Source organism: Sarcophilus harrisii, chromosome 4 (assembly GCF_902635505.1).
Source record: "Sarcophilus harrisii chromosome 4, mSarHar1.11, whole genome shotgun sequence".
NCBI lineage: Eukaryota > Metazoa > Chordata > Mammalia > Dasyuromorphia > Dasyuridae > Sarcophilus > Sarcophilus harrisii.
The window spans coordinates 402,070,000-402,084,835 of record NC_045429.1 but is presented as its reverse complement, the minus strand read 5'-3'; positions in this window follow the sequence as shown (position 1 = coordinate 402,084,835).

The window sequence follows — 14,836 nt, the reverse complement described above, 5'->3', positions numbered from 1 at the left end:
AGTAGCAGCACATTTGATAAAACCTAAAAGGTACCAAGAGGTTAGAAGGTTCATCAAAAGACAGCAGCAAATGTTAGCCTGAAACCCAAGGACTGGCATCCCAGCCATCAAGCTGTTTCTTGAATAAATAGCTAACTTATTAAAAATTCATCCTATGCACTGAAATGAAGCATTTATGAAATGGTAATCCCCACAGGAAAAAAAAGTCTCAGAAAAAGGACAGTCATGCATATGTAAGGTTTTTTCCTAATACTATCTCCTGCTACTAACTGAAGCTTTCTATTCTAGATACCGATATTTGATATCTATTCATTTGCTCTATCTCAGTGACACTTTCTGATATATAATCTGTCAAAGAATAATGCAACAACCTATTTTAATGAATTAATTCCAAGATTATATGGACATAAGTCTATGAATACACATAGCCACAAAAAACTGAAGTGAAGAATTGAATGATTCAAGGGAAAGGAAGGAAGGAAGGAAGGAAGGAAGGAAGGAAGGAAGGAAGGAAGGAAGGAAGGAAGGAAGGAAGGAAGGAAGGAAGGAAGGAAGGAAGGAAGGAGGGGAAGAAAAGGGAGAATGAGGGAAAAGGAAGAAGAGGGAGAGAGAGGGAGGGACACAGGAGAGGGAGGAAAAGGAGAGAGAGGGAGGCAGGGGAGGGAGTCAGACGAGGGAGGGAAAGAAAAAAAGAAAGGAAAGGAAAAAAGAGAAGATAATTTACCCCATGCCAATTACAGTTCTCATAAAATTCCATTTTCCTATGAAATCATATCTAAGTTAACTCTCACTTCATTCTGATATCATTGGACTAATACCTATTGCCTTCAATAAATATACCTGGTGGTACAAAAAACTGGTATTCCCATTTTGGTTGGAAGAAACTGATACTAAAACCTAGAATTGACTATAGGCCTTTACCTATAGCAGAAAGACTGGGGAAAGAATACAAGTATTATTCAAAAACAAATAAACTTTTTCTCTTTAAAAAAGAGATATTCAAATTTAGGTCTTTCCCACTCCATGTTCTGATTTATGTATTGAACCAAGTAGCTGAAGGTGGGATGTTGTATATAAGAAATAGAGAAACGGTCAGTTTGGTTGATTGCAGACTACAGACATGGTAAGCAATTCCAGTGAGACAGGTAAGGATTAGGTTCTGAAGGGATTTTAAAGCTAAACAGAGAAATTGATATTTTCTCCTAGAAGCATTAGGGAAGCCACTAAAGCTGACAGAGTAGGGGAATCACATTCTCTCTTTAAAAAAATTTTAGACATATATCCTTTTACCAAAATGTTTAGGCCACCAAATAACGTCTACTGAGAACTAGTGTGATTCCAGAAGAAATATTTTAGGTAATTGTAACACAGATTACTAGGACTAATTAAATTAAATTTTTGTCCAATAAATCCCAGATTTCCATGGCTTTAGTACATGCTATTTTATAATAGTCATAATTTTTGTGGGGGTGGGAAGGAGAAAGAACAAATTTCTAAAAGAAGTCTAAAAAAAAGTAAGGAAAGAGGAACTTAGTTTTGTTGCTTTTTCCCAAATATCAAAATAAAGGGGATTTAAGCCTTAGATTGTAGGCTTGGAGTTGGAAAGGCTTATAAAGATTATATGATCCATTTGACAGAGCAGGAAACTGATGCATTGAGATGTTAAGACAGCTCATCCAAGGTTATACATAAAGCAAGTGGTCAATATGATTTGGATACAGTGCACAGTACGCTACCTCACTAAACATTCTCATTTCTCAATTTTCATCTGTATTTCCAGAAAGGATTCATTATTTCCCCATTCTACCATGTGAATAGAAAACATTTCTCTTCAATGAGAATGCATTATTCAATGCAGTGCCCATCAGCTTCCCTTTTTTTTTTTTTTTTTGTTTTGAGATTTCACATGTAAATATTTGCTTTATTTTGACAATTTCTGGGAAAAGAGAGAAAAGAGAATATCTATTTAAGTGCCTACCATATCCCAGACACTGTGCTAAGTACTAGGTATTCAAAAAGACATAAAGGACAGTCCCTGACCTCAGGGAGCTTACTATCAAGTAAGAGAATCAACATGCATGCAAATATATATATATATATATATATATATATATATATATATGAATATGAACAGGATGAATAGTTAATTAACAGAAGCAAAGCCCTCAGATTAAGAGGGGTTGGGGAAGGCTTCCAGTAAAAGATGGACGCTTCTGTCCCTAAGGTTCCTCCTTTTGATTCATGAATTCTGAGTCAGGCACAAAGTTCAATCTTGGCAACAATATGTGAATGTAAATTCCTGTCAGACTATATGGTCTTTGACAGTAGTGATTGTTTCATTCTCTGCATTTGTATCCTCAGCACCTAGCACAGTAACTATCTTTTTATAGCTCTTAATAAATCCTTATTGATTCTTTCATTGAACAATCTGAGCAAGACACACATTTAGTTTCTCCTTGATCAGAGATGCTGGATATCTTTATGTCATCTACCAAAATGTGATTTCCCAGATAATTTAGCCCAGGTTGATAAATTTAAAATCATAGCTCAGGCACCCCAATAATATGTCCACCTTTACCAGTAAGCAAAAGGATACCAGCCAAAGATATGTTAGTTCAAAATGAAAGGCATTTAATGTCTTTCCATGCACAAAGGGAAAACTCTCTCACAAACTGTTATACTACCAGTTCAAAAGGAATCATACAGAGCATATATTAATTTTTAGAACATATTAAAGGATGTTAAGGTGTGAACAGGAGATATGTATGAATGGGCTCATAACAGGAACCTCTATAGGCAAGGATCCTCATCCTGTGGCTATGTCACTCATGTCAATAATGTGTATGGTTAAGGCACATGTGTAGACATTATGCATCAGGATTGCATGTGGCCAAGGCATATTTGTAGAGAACACATGCAAAGTCACAAGTACGGCTGGGGTTCATGTATCATCAGGGCAACTCAAACATTCTACTGCTCCTTCACTTCTACTACCTTCCTGAGATGACATTATACTTATCACTGCAGATCCCTGCTAAATGTTACCTTTCTCCTCTGTTGGGCATCATATCCATCCTCTTTCATGTCACCTCTCCCTATTTTTCACTCGTCATATGGTTTATAAAAAAGCTCTTCCCATTAGCTTCTCCTGGATTTTAGCTTTTCAGTGCCATCAGCAGCTTTGAACTTCCATTTACTATAGTACAATGTCTAGAAAGTCTCACCCTGACCACTACTGGATAAATGTTTTGAGTGCAAAGAATAGCCAAAAAAGTCAAAAGAATGCCCCCTGAATAAAGATTTCAGGCTAAGATTAAATCTATTCTTTTTATTGTCTTTTGTCTGGTTCTAACTTGAGATCCATGGTCTTAGACAATTCTGACTTAAGGTTAGAAAATGCCTTATACCTTCTATTATAATCTTGATTTGGTGCCTATGTTTCACTGATTCCACCCCGCAATACACCCACAAAAACTACATGGACCTTGTGGCTAAAGTCTACTTTACTCTAAAGACCTTTTTTGGTTGAAAATGAAATCAAGGAAAGAACAAATGTTTAAGTGACATGCTTGAGCTACATGTTTTGATTCATTATGCATGTCTGCCAACAACAAAGTTTTAGTTTAGTTTTGTTTTTTTCTAATTTCTTCTGACAATATAAAACACTGCTGTTCTCTCTGAACTTAGTATTCACTGTGATAGCATGAACATGTTTTTCAAGAATGATTTTCTAAACCAAACTTAAGTTTAAAAAAGCTAAGAGGTAATCAGAATCAAGATGATAAGCACAGTATCATAGGACATTAGCTACAATAGTGAATGCATCTTTTCCATCTCCTCTGAATAGTGAAAATTATCAAAATAACAGTTCAGATGCACAGAAGCTATCATTCCTTTATGAGTATACTTGGTAAAAATAACTGAACTTTGCCCCCACATACTTTCCTCAATAGTGAAAGTCAGCTCACCCAATCACTACAATTTGTGGCTTCTAAAATCTCCTCTCTAGAAATATCAACTATCATTTGGTACTATTGTCTCGGCAAATCAGACACTGAAATATGATGAAATGAATATTTCTAAGGCCAAGCAACTATAGTACCAAGCACATCACCTATGAAAAAAAAGCATTCTCAAAGAGCAGTACCCTCTGAAATAAGGAGAAAACATCATTACATCCACTTATCAGATGGAGATCTAGAGAATAAATACATGTAAAGAGAAAGGAGAGGCTGAATAGCTCCATCTGCATCCAAAGCTACAACTATATGCCTAGAACTGCTATGCCTTTTATCTTTAATAATAAAAGCTTAAATGCAGCCTGAAAATCAGAGCTATGTATCTTAATTGAAATCTTGCTTTCAATTGAGGGCAACAGTGGATAGAGTGCTGAGCCTTGAATCAGGAAGACTCATCTTCATGGGTTCAAATCTGGCCTCAGATACTGGCTACTATGTGACTCTGGGTTTTCCTCAGTTTTCTCATCTCTAAAATGAGCTGGAGAAGGAAATTGCAAACTGCTCTAGTATCTTTGCCAAGAAAACATCATACGAGGTCATAGATTCAGAGCTGAAAAACAACTGAACTCAACATATATCTCAATATCCAGTATAATCAAGTGGTTGGATATATTTATACCTGTCCAATTCTTTATGTGATTAGGGCCACTGACTCAGTTCCATGTGGGCCTGAAAATATATAGGAAAATATTTTATTAAATACTATTCATAATTTCAACTCACAATTAATAAATCAATCAATTGATAAACATTTATTAACTGACCATTATGGGGATACAAAAAGGGGCAAAAAGTACTCCCTGCCCTCAAGGAGCATACAATCTAATGTGTGAGACAATATGCAACCAAATATGTACAAAGTAGTACAAAGTACATAGGATCAATAGTAAGTTATTACTAGAGAGAAAGCAATGGAACTAGAAGCGATTAGAGTAGGCTTCCCATAAACAGTGGGCTTTTAGTTGGAAGTTACAGGAAACTGGGAAAGTCATTAGTTGGAACTGAAGAGGGAGACTGAAGAGGGAGAGTGTTCCAGTCATGGGAAAAAGACAGAAAAAATGGCTGGAGCCGAGATAGAGTGCTCATGGGACAGCCAGGAGGCCAGTGTCACTGGGTCAAAGAATACATGTAAGGAATAAAATGTAAGAAGACTGGATAAGTAGGAGGAAGCTAGGTTATGAATGACTTTGAATGTCAAAGAGAGCAATTTGTATTTGCTCCTGGAAGTAGTAGGACACTATTGCAGTTTAGCATGCACTTAAATGTTTATTGATCAAATTACAAAGAACTTTATGGACACAAAATTTGTTCATTGGTATTATTTTATTTGATGTCCCATCATCTTCTGAATTAAGTAGTTAAATATTATTATCTCCATTTTATAGATGAGGAACTTGAGGTTCAGAGAGACTATTATTTGTTTAAAATCACACAATGAGCAAGAACAGTCAGGAAGCAGTCTGGCTTGGCTTTAAGCCTGACCAGCTTCCCCCTATATCGTGTAGCACATGAAGCTTTGCAACAATGCCATATGTGTGCAGTTTCTCTTTGGCAAAAACAGAAATACAAAGATAAATAACATTACCTAAAGATCAGCAGAAGAGAGGGCTTATGCCAGTGGAGGCAGTTTAATCACTTGCAAGTAGTTTATCATTCAATATAACAACACAGACCCTTAAAAAGCCTCCTCCGACACTCTCATTTGTTGTGTGATAGAGTGCTAACTCCACAGGAATTTAATATCCCCATGCAATCAAACTTTGCAGCACACAGACTGCCTTGACAATCTGTAAATAGAAAATTCAAGCAATCAGCCACTGTGTGCTGACCAAGGAAAGAGACACTACTGGGAGGTGGACCACAAAAAGCCCACAAAACATTGCCTTTCTTCTATGAGAAGCAATGTGGTGTGATGGAATCTAAACTAGAGCCAAAGCCAGGAGAGCTCACATCCCAAAGCTACTGCTCACACTTACCAAGCATATGACCATAGCTGTGTCATTCAGTACAAATTCAGCTCCTGCCTCACAAACTTAATAGCTGTGTGAGCTTAACTTTTGCTTCAGTTTCATTTTTGTTTGTCTATTTTCTCATCTGTAAAATGGAAATAATAATAGTACTTACCTCCTAAAGTGCTGCCAAGATTCAAATGGGACATTTGTAAAGCTATAGTGCCTGGCACATAAGTGTTATATAAATGTTTAAATTTATATATGTAGCATTATATATTTATATATTTTTACCTCTCTCAGTCTCAAATTCCTCATCTGTGAAACAGGTATAATAATAATGGCATGAGGTATAGGTCTCTATTCACTGTAACAATTATTTATATAGTAGTGTGTATAAAGACATATATACAAATATATGTATGTAACATTGCAAGTTTTGATAATTATACTTTCATATGATTGGTTTCCTTTGTAATCCTATGTATTTTATATTATGGAATTAAAACCTTTTTTCTTTTTTTTTAAATATGCTTTTAAATGGTTTATTTGGACACCCCTGAAGTTTTCAACACTTCCACCCATCATTATTTATTTATTTATTTTGAGAATGTACCATTTTGTTTTATTTCTTTCCGTAATTATAACTTTTTATTGACAGAACCCATGCCAGGATAATTTTTTACAGCATTATCTCTTCCACTTACTTCTGTTCCAACTTTTCCCCTCCCTCTCTCCCCGCCTCCCCCAGATGGCAAGCAGTCCTATACATGTTAAATATGTCACAGTATATTCCAGATACAATATATGTGTGCAGAACCAAACAGTTCTCTTGTTGCAGGAAGAATTGGATTCAGAAAGTAAAATAACCCGGGAAGAAAAACAAAAATGCAAACAGTTTGCATTCATTTCCCAGTGTTCTTTCTTTGGGTGTAGCTTAAAAGCATTTTTCAGAGAAGAAAACTATGATACAATAAAAGTTAAGAATTACTGATTTAGGATAAGGTATAAATTCCTTTTTAATTTTTAAAGTCCCATACAACCTGGCCACAATCTATTTTATCATTGTCATTAGATATTGCTTTCCCTTTTGTACATAATCCAACCAAACTGGCCTTCTTCTAATTTCTCACATGGAACTACATCTACTGGCTATTCCCAATGCTAGGAGCACATTGCCCCCTCATTTCCACTTTAAAGAATTTCTTCTTTCAAGGAAAAAACAATCTTCAAGCATGGCCTTCAAGAGCTATCTTTTACAAGAAGCTTTTTTTCAGCCCTTCACCTATTACTGCTCTCCCTCCTTAATATGTTTAACTATTTTACCTATATTTTTATCACATTTATTCTGAATATACTTACAATATATACTTATAGAAATAATAAATTCCTTAAGAATACAAACTTTCATTTTTTTATTTGTATTCTCAGTATCAAACAAAATGCCTGTCACATAGCAGATATTTCACAAAAAAATATTCCCTGATTTTATTCATAAATTCTCCATAGTTCTCCTTTCCATCCTTGCTTTAGCACAAGAAGCCAAGGTTCTATTCTTATGTGGCTTTATATAAATAAATTTGGGGAATTTACATTTGTGAAAATGTGGATTAATAAGTGAATTGACTATTTTTTATTAATGACTTATTAAGGACCTATTTTGTGTTAAACTGGGGATGAGCAAGTAGGTGGTACAATGGATAGAGCACCAAGATAGCATTGGAATCAGGAAGACTCATCTCCTGAGTTCAAATTTGGCCTCAGACATTTACTAGCCATGTCACTTAACACAGTTTGCCTCATTTCCTTAACTGTAAAATGAGATAGAGGAGAACGACTCTAGTATCTTTGCTGGAAAAAACAACAACAACAAATGAGGTCATAAACTGTCGAATACAACTGAAATTATTAAACAACAACAAAAGTATTGGGAATTCAAAGACAAAAAAGAAATAGTCTTTTTCCTTAAAAAGCTCATATCCAAGACAACCTGTATGTATCTAATTTCAAGATATCTTTCATTAAGACCTCATTGTTGAGCCTAAAACCTGGAATTTGGTACCAACTCCTGTACCATACCAAGACATGTATTTAGATCAGATTGAGTCCTACAAAGAGCCTGATTGTAGTCAAGAAGATGTCTCCTTTCTCATATTCCTCAACTCATTAAGCCTTAATCCATCACTTTGGAGAAAAGTTGCTTAAAGCTTAGGTTATGGTTCATATTTTGGTCTTCCCAAAATGGAGAATCATGCTCCAAGTTCAATATGATCCAGGTGGGTTCATTAGTTTATTCCTAAAAGGAATACTCAACAGAGAACATTTACATACATAATAACTGAACAAATTAAACGAAATTAAGTACCTAACCTCATAACTATTATTACTATATGCTGAAAAATTGATATTTAACTTCATCAGAATTAAAGCAGTTTGTAATACTGCTAATTAAGCACTTATATTTCACCTTGACCCAGAACTATCATTACATGATAAAACAGTCAAGCTTGAGCTCTTCTTATCATTGCCCTCTATTTCTGAGAGTACTAAAAAATTTGTTAGATATTGTCCCCTATTCAGCCCTTAAATCTATTCAATTTTGACCTCCACCAACACTTCTAGATAGAAGTTTTGAACTTAAAAGATTGCCTTCAATTTAATGCATGCCCACTGGGAATGGACACTGCTTTTGAATTTCTTTGTATTCTCAATACTTAGCATAGTGCTTGGGGCCTATCAAACACATGTTTGATAAATGCTTGTTGACTAATAGGTCAGAAAAGAACCAACACAAAAAGGGAAAAAGAAGCCAGAGTTGCAAGCACAACCTTGTTGTGTACTAATTGCCACAATATCAGGAGAGAGAAAGATTTCTCCTATGTTACCCTTCATTGGAATGTCATGGAAATTTGCAGGCAAATAAAAACTAGTCAGAATAAAAACTAGACCACACTAACTCAGCATCCAATACAAAAAGGCCCAAAAAAGGAATATTAGTGAAGTCCCAAAAGTTTCCAGGAGAAGTCTAGGATTATGGTCTCCGGGATAATCTCTAAAAGTCCAAATCAGCAATAGACAGAGAGAGAGATAGACAGGAGATTGGAAGAAGAGATAGAGGGAAAGAAGGAAGGAAATAAGGGAGTAAGGGAGGGATAGAGGGACGGAGGAAGGAAGGAAGGAAGGAAGGAAAGAAGAAAAGAAGGGAGGAAAGAAGCAGAGAGAGAAGGAGGAAGGAGGGAGGGAGGGAGAGAGGAAGGGAGAAAGGGAGGAAGAAGGGAGGGAAGGAGGAAGGAGGGAGGGAAGGAGGAAGGAAGGAGGGAGAAGGAAGGAGAAAGGGAGAGATGGAGGAAAGGAGAAAAGGAGAGATGAAGGGAGGGAAGGAGGAGGGAGGGAGGAAGAAAGAGCTAGAAAAGTAAATAAATTATAGATTGATAGTAGGTATCTAGAAAGATAAATTAATAAGTAAATAACAGGGAGGGAGATGGAAAGAGAGAGAAGAAAGAGAGAGAGAGAGAGAGGGAGGGAGGGGGAGGGAGAGAGGGAGGGAGGGCAGAACATGCTTTAGGATTAAGAGAAATAGAAAAGACTTGAAACAGAAAGTGGCATTTGAGCTAAGACATATTAGAATCAAAGAAGCGGGAGAGGCAGTGTTGAAGAGAGAGAGTATTCCAGGCACTCAAGAGAGTCAGTGGAAAGGCATCTATATGTGTATCATTTTGTGCTCAGTGCACCAAGTAGGACAGTGTAGTTTAGCTGTATAATTCATAGAGAATATAAAAAGACTGAAAAAATAGAAAATAGTCAGATTATGAAGAGCTTTAAATATCAAACATAATAAATTTTCAGTTTTATCTCTGCCCTTAGCACCATGACTTGTACAGAACAGGCTCTTAAGCACTTGCTGAATACAGGAATGGATAACATGAATTCCTTGAGAACAACTCTGTACTCATTTACCATCTTCTTTTTTTTCTTGGTTTCTATACCCTTCAACCATATTTGTTCTATGCCTCTCAATCCAAAGATCATTCTCCTTGTCAAGAAAAAAAGTGGGGCAAAATACAAATTAAATGGGGTCATCTTTTCCCCGTTGAATGTTACCATTCTTATTCATTCCTGACTAGCAGTCCTATCTTGTTTTTGACCTTTTTCTTGCCTCAACTTATCCAGAAATACCATCTTTGTTATTATGGCATTCATTGCTAATTTGAGCTTTCAGATCCCTGATGTTACTCATAAAACTATCTTTTTATATTCATAATGTTTAATCTATCTTCTAAATATATTTTTTCAAACTGAAGTTATTTGACAAGTAACCTCTGTAACCATACTAGTCATTTTAGGCAAATTCTTCCTCATCAGAATTCTTTATGTTCATGTCATATTGATCTTGTTCTTGAGTATTTGTCAACCTCATGAGCTACTTCCCCTGTAGAAGATTAGGTCATGGTATCAAGTTACTTTTTTTTCCTCACTTCTCACTCTTGTTTTCCCTGGCTTCCTTCAAGCTTCAGCTAAAACCCTATTTTCTAAAAGAAGACTTTCTCAGTTCTCCTTAATGTTAAGCTTTTGCTCTGAGATTATCTCCATTTTATTCTGTCTCCGTCTTGTTTGAGTGCTGCCCCTCCTCTCCTCACTTAAACTTCAGTCCTATCTTATTATATTGTGAGCTCCTTGATGACAAGGATTCTGCCTTTCTTTGTACCCCCAGCACTTGGTATGGAGCCTGACAAATAGTAGGAACTTTAAAATGACTATTGGTTTGAGTTGACTTCCATTAAAGAATTTGAAATCTACTTTTCCAAAATTGAGGTTCACATAAGACTATACACAGCTTTCCTCTCCTTATCTATCAAGAAATATAAGATTGCACAGTTATTTATTCAGAAGTTTTCTATTATTTTTACACCAGTAATTTTGACTCTTATTGTGAAGGAAAATAGATGATTGCCAGCATGAAATTTTTTTCTTGAAGATTACTTTAGTAGCATGGCAACTCCATTTATCTAATTCATTGCCATAATAATCAACTAAGAAGCACCTCCCACTATAACATTAATGCTGTATCCCACAGAATACTTTAGGCACACTCCCGAGCTTGAAACTCTAGGTACACTGAGAGCAGGTTTTAATAGTACTCTGTTCCCCAAGGATTACATTTCTATATTGTCTGCTCACTAGGAGCAGAGATTCTGTTGAGCCAGAAAAGTTGTTATTCCTTCTGTATACCCAATGGAATAAGGTTCATGTGTGGATCCCAGATGGTATTGACTTTAGAAGGAATAATGACAGCCTGATGTATCAGTGACTTAGGATGAAAACTGTCCCACAGACATCACTATCTTTCTTGAAGGCCCCTTTACAAATGGGATGGACTGAATAGCTACCCTATTCAAGGTACATTAAAATATCCTCTACTCAAAATCCTAGCTATAGGCTTTCTTTAATCTTTTTTTAATCAAACCAACCAGAAAATGCACTTGTTCACAGCAAAAAAAAATGTTTAATTAAATACATAGTAAAAATGCATGATAACAAAATCTCTCCTATCCACTTTCCTAAACACACAGGGACAGACTCTCCCACAGATTTACATAACATCAATGGAGAACACATGGCCAGGAAATACATTTTAAGAGAGGGTGTCCATACAGAAGCAGGTCAACCCACCATCATTAATGTCTTTATCATACATCATGTTTCCCTCAAAGACAGGGCTCTGAGTTAGTTCACCAAGTTCTAAGTTGCTGGGTTGAGTTGAGCATACTTACTCAGTTTTTTTCTCCTTTGCACTGTTCTCTGCTAATTCTCAATAGCTGGGCTATTTTCTTTGGATGTTGTTTGTGCTGTTCTCTGCTGTCAACTACTGATCTTCCACTCAATTTCAATAAATGGATGGATGGGTGGATGGGTGGATGGACAGATTGAAAAACAGACAGATTAATAGATATTTTCTCTAATCCCCTAAGAAAGGATCTCAGATCTTTTAGAATGTTGTCTCAAGACCTAAATTGTTTAGTCATTTTAGTAATGTCTTACTCTTTAGACCCCACTTGGAGTTTTCTTGGCAAAGATACTAGAATGGTTTGCCATTTCCTTCTCCAACTCATTTTACAGGAGGAAATGAGGAAACCAAGGCAAATAGGATTAAGTGACTTGCCCAGAGTCACACAGATAGTAAATTTCTGAGTCCAGATTTGCTGAGTCTTGGTAATGAGTCTTCCTGACTTGGAGTCCAGCAATATAACCACTGTACCATCTAGCTGCCTTGAGCTACACCTAGTTCTTGCCTTAATGTAAAAATCATTTCAACTGTTAGTGCTCTATGCAAATCATCTCAAGAAAAGTATTTAAAGGTCCAGGTGAAGCCCAGTTTCCTAATCAACAAAAGGTCAATGACCTCTCTAAGTTTAAGATCTAAACATTCTGAGGCCCTAACCCAAATCCCCCCCCCCCATTCCTTACACTTCCAGGTGAAAGAGAGTATAGGATGGAGAGAGTGGAAGTATTACCAACCAGTCTCACATGGTAAATCCACTTCTATTAATTGACCAAAAACCTACCAGAGTCTATGCCTCCAATTTACCATTTTGCACAACTAATACTTATTAATTTTCACCTGAATCTTCATTCCACAGTTTTCCCATGACTTCTCCATTTCGATTCTATCTCTCACCTTTCTACTTCTTTTGAAAGTAATTTCACACTTCTAATGTTTGGTACTTTCAATTTAAAGAGATGAAGGAGTGAAATAGAGAAGATGATGGTGAAGAGAGATGGGAATAATTCTATTTTCTTTCTTCTTGTCATTGACTTACAAATCTTTTGTGCTGCTTGCCAAGCAAGTGAGATGTGACTCATTGATTTTTGTAATTTCTTCTGTAAGCCAGGGATGACTGGTCATATTGACAAGAATGATTCAAGAGCTGCCCACAACATAACCAGGTTGTAGGCAACCTGCAAATCTCCAGTCCCAGCTGAATCCCATTTCCAAATGGATTGATGCAATCCAGGTATAGTAGAGTTTAAAAAATTTCTTAGTTCAATTTAAAAGTGGAGTTTTAAAAGCTAAACTGTGCATGTAAACAAATATCTGTTTAGCTAAAGGATGCAAGGAAATCCAAATATTTTTTCACTCCAACATCTTACTTGCTCTCTTCTATATAGCCTTTAGGTAACTCTCAAATTGCAACTGTTTTGAGTTAGTTTTCTATTTCTCTTACGCTAAAGTATCAATAAAATTTTACATGTTGAATAATGAATAAGCAATGTTATTCCCCAGGCATGTGTGGAATCCAGGCAAGAGCTGATGCTCAATCCTACAGTCTTGCTTTGAATCAAAAGCTTCCCAACAGGGTGATGCTAAAATATTTACTGTTTGTACGGAAAGTTGCCTGGATAGTCCATGAAATATTATTGTTTAGATTTAGCAATGATTCCTCCTGCTGGAGGATAGGTCTGAATGATCACCTTGTAGTTTGGGATTTTTTTAAATTATACTATAAATGCTAGTTTGTTTAAATGAAAGATATTCCAATCTGCCTCCATGTGAAGAGCAAAGTAAAATTTCTGATAAAGAGTTCAGGGTCCAGGTCATATTTTGAGTTACTAGAGATAAGTGCCATAACAAGGCTATTTTGAAGAACACTTTTTTTATAAACCTTAACACAGTGCAGGAGACATGGAATTTAGAACCGCAAGGGGTTTTAGAAGTTGACCAGTCTAATCACTTTACACATGGGGAAACTGAGACACAAAATAGTTTAAGTTGTCCACCTGAAGTGGAATGAGTTATAGTTCAGAACTAGGATTTGAACTCAATTTGCCTGCTTTGTATGTATATGTAAGTTATTATTGTTATCATCAGAGTTTTGAGTGCTTTGATCCAATATTATAAATTGAGTACTGAGACTTTCTTAACTTTCCACCATGAAAAAAGACAACAACAAAAATATTTAGGATGATTACCTTTATTACCAACATAATAAAACCAGCATAGACTTAGCTTTCTATCTTCAAGAGATATCAGAATAGCATGAGAGAATATGTAAGACCCCAAGTAAAGAAAGGGTAGACCAGGCCTACTCAAGTGAGGTATTCTTTAAACCAAAGATTATATGCAGATGAAGCATTGAACCATGATGCAGGAGTATTCTACAAAGATGTTTTCTACTTGAGAAATCCTATCCCCTTTCTCTTAGAGAATTAGCCAAGATATTTGTAGAAAGGGGAATAAAGATCTGAAAATGAGAATGAATCCTGATAAACACTTGCCAAGAAAAGAATTCATCATCAATGGAATTCATAAATTCAACAAATATATATTAAGTACCTACTCTATGCAACCCTCCAAGATTCTTCTCAGATCCTTCACTGTGATATTCAGGTATCACTGGCTTATAGTAGAGCTGTCCAAGAAGAATTCAAGATTGATCTGTCAAATTATATTGTTCTCAGAGGGATTCAGACCTGATTCTGGCAATAGACAAAATCTGCTACACCAGAACCAAATTAACAAGTGATGTAGAATAATTACCAGTAGTTTGGGAGAAGAAGGTGACAAATATTACATTGTCTTCAGACTGTCTACAACACTGATAACTTTTGACATTTGAAATGGGAGATATTCATCTAATGACCAATGAATTGATGTATTACTGAAAGAACTAAATCACATCAGTATTGGCATTTTCATATTCACCAAAATCAGAATATAAGAGGTAGTTGTAATTAAATGGATTGATATGTTCCAACTCATACATACAAAAATATTTATAGCAGCTCTATTTATGGAGGCAAAGAATTAGAAACTAAGGGAATGTCCAAAAAGATAACCAAGTTATGGGACATGAACATAATGGAATATAA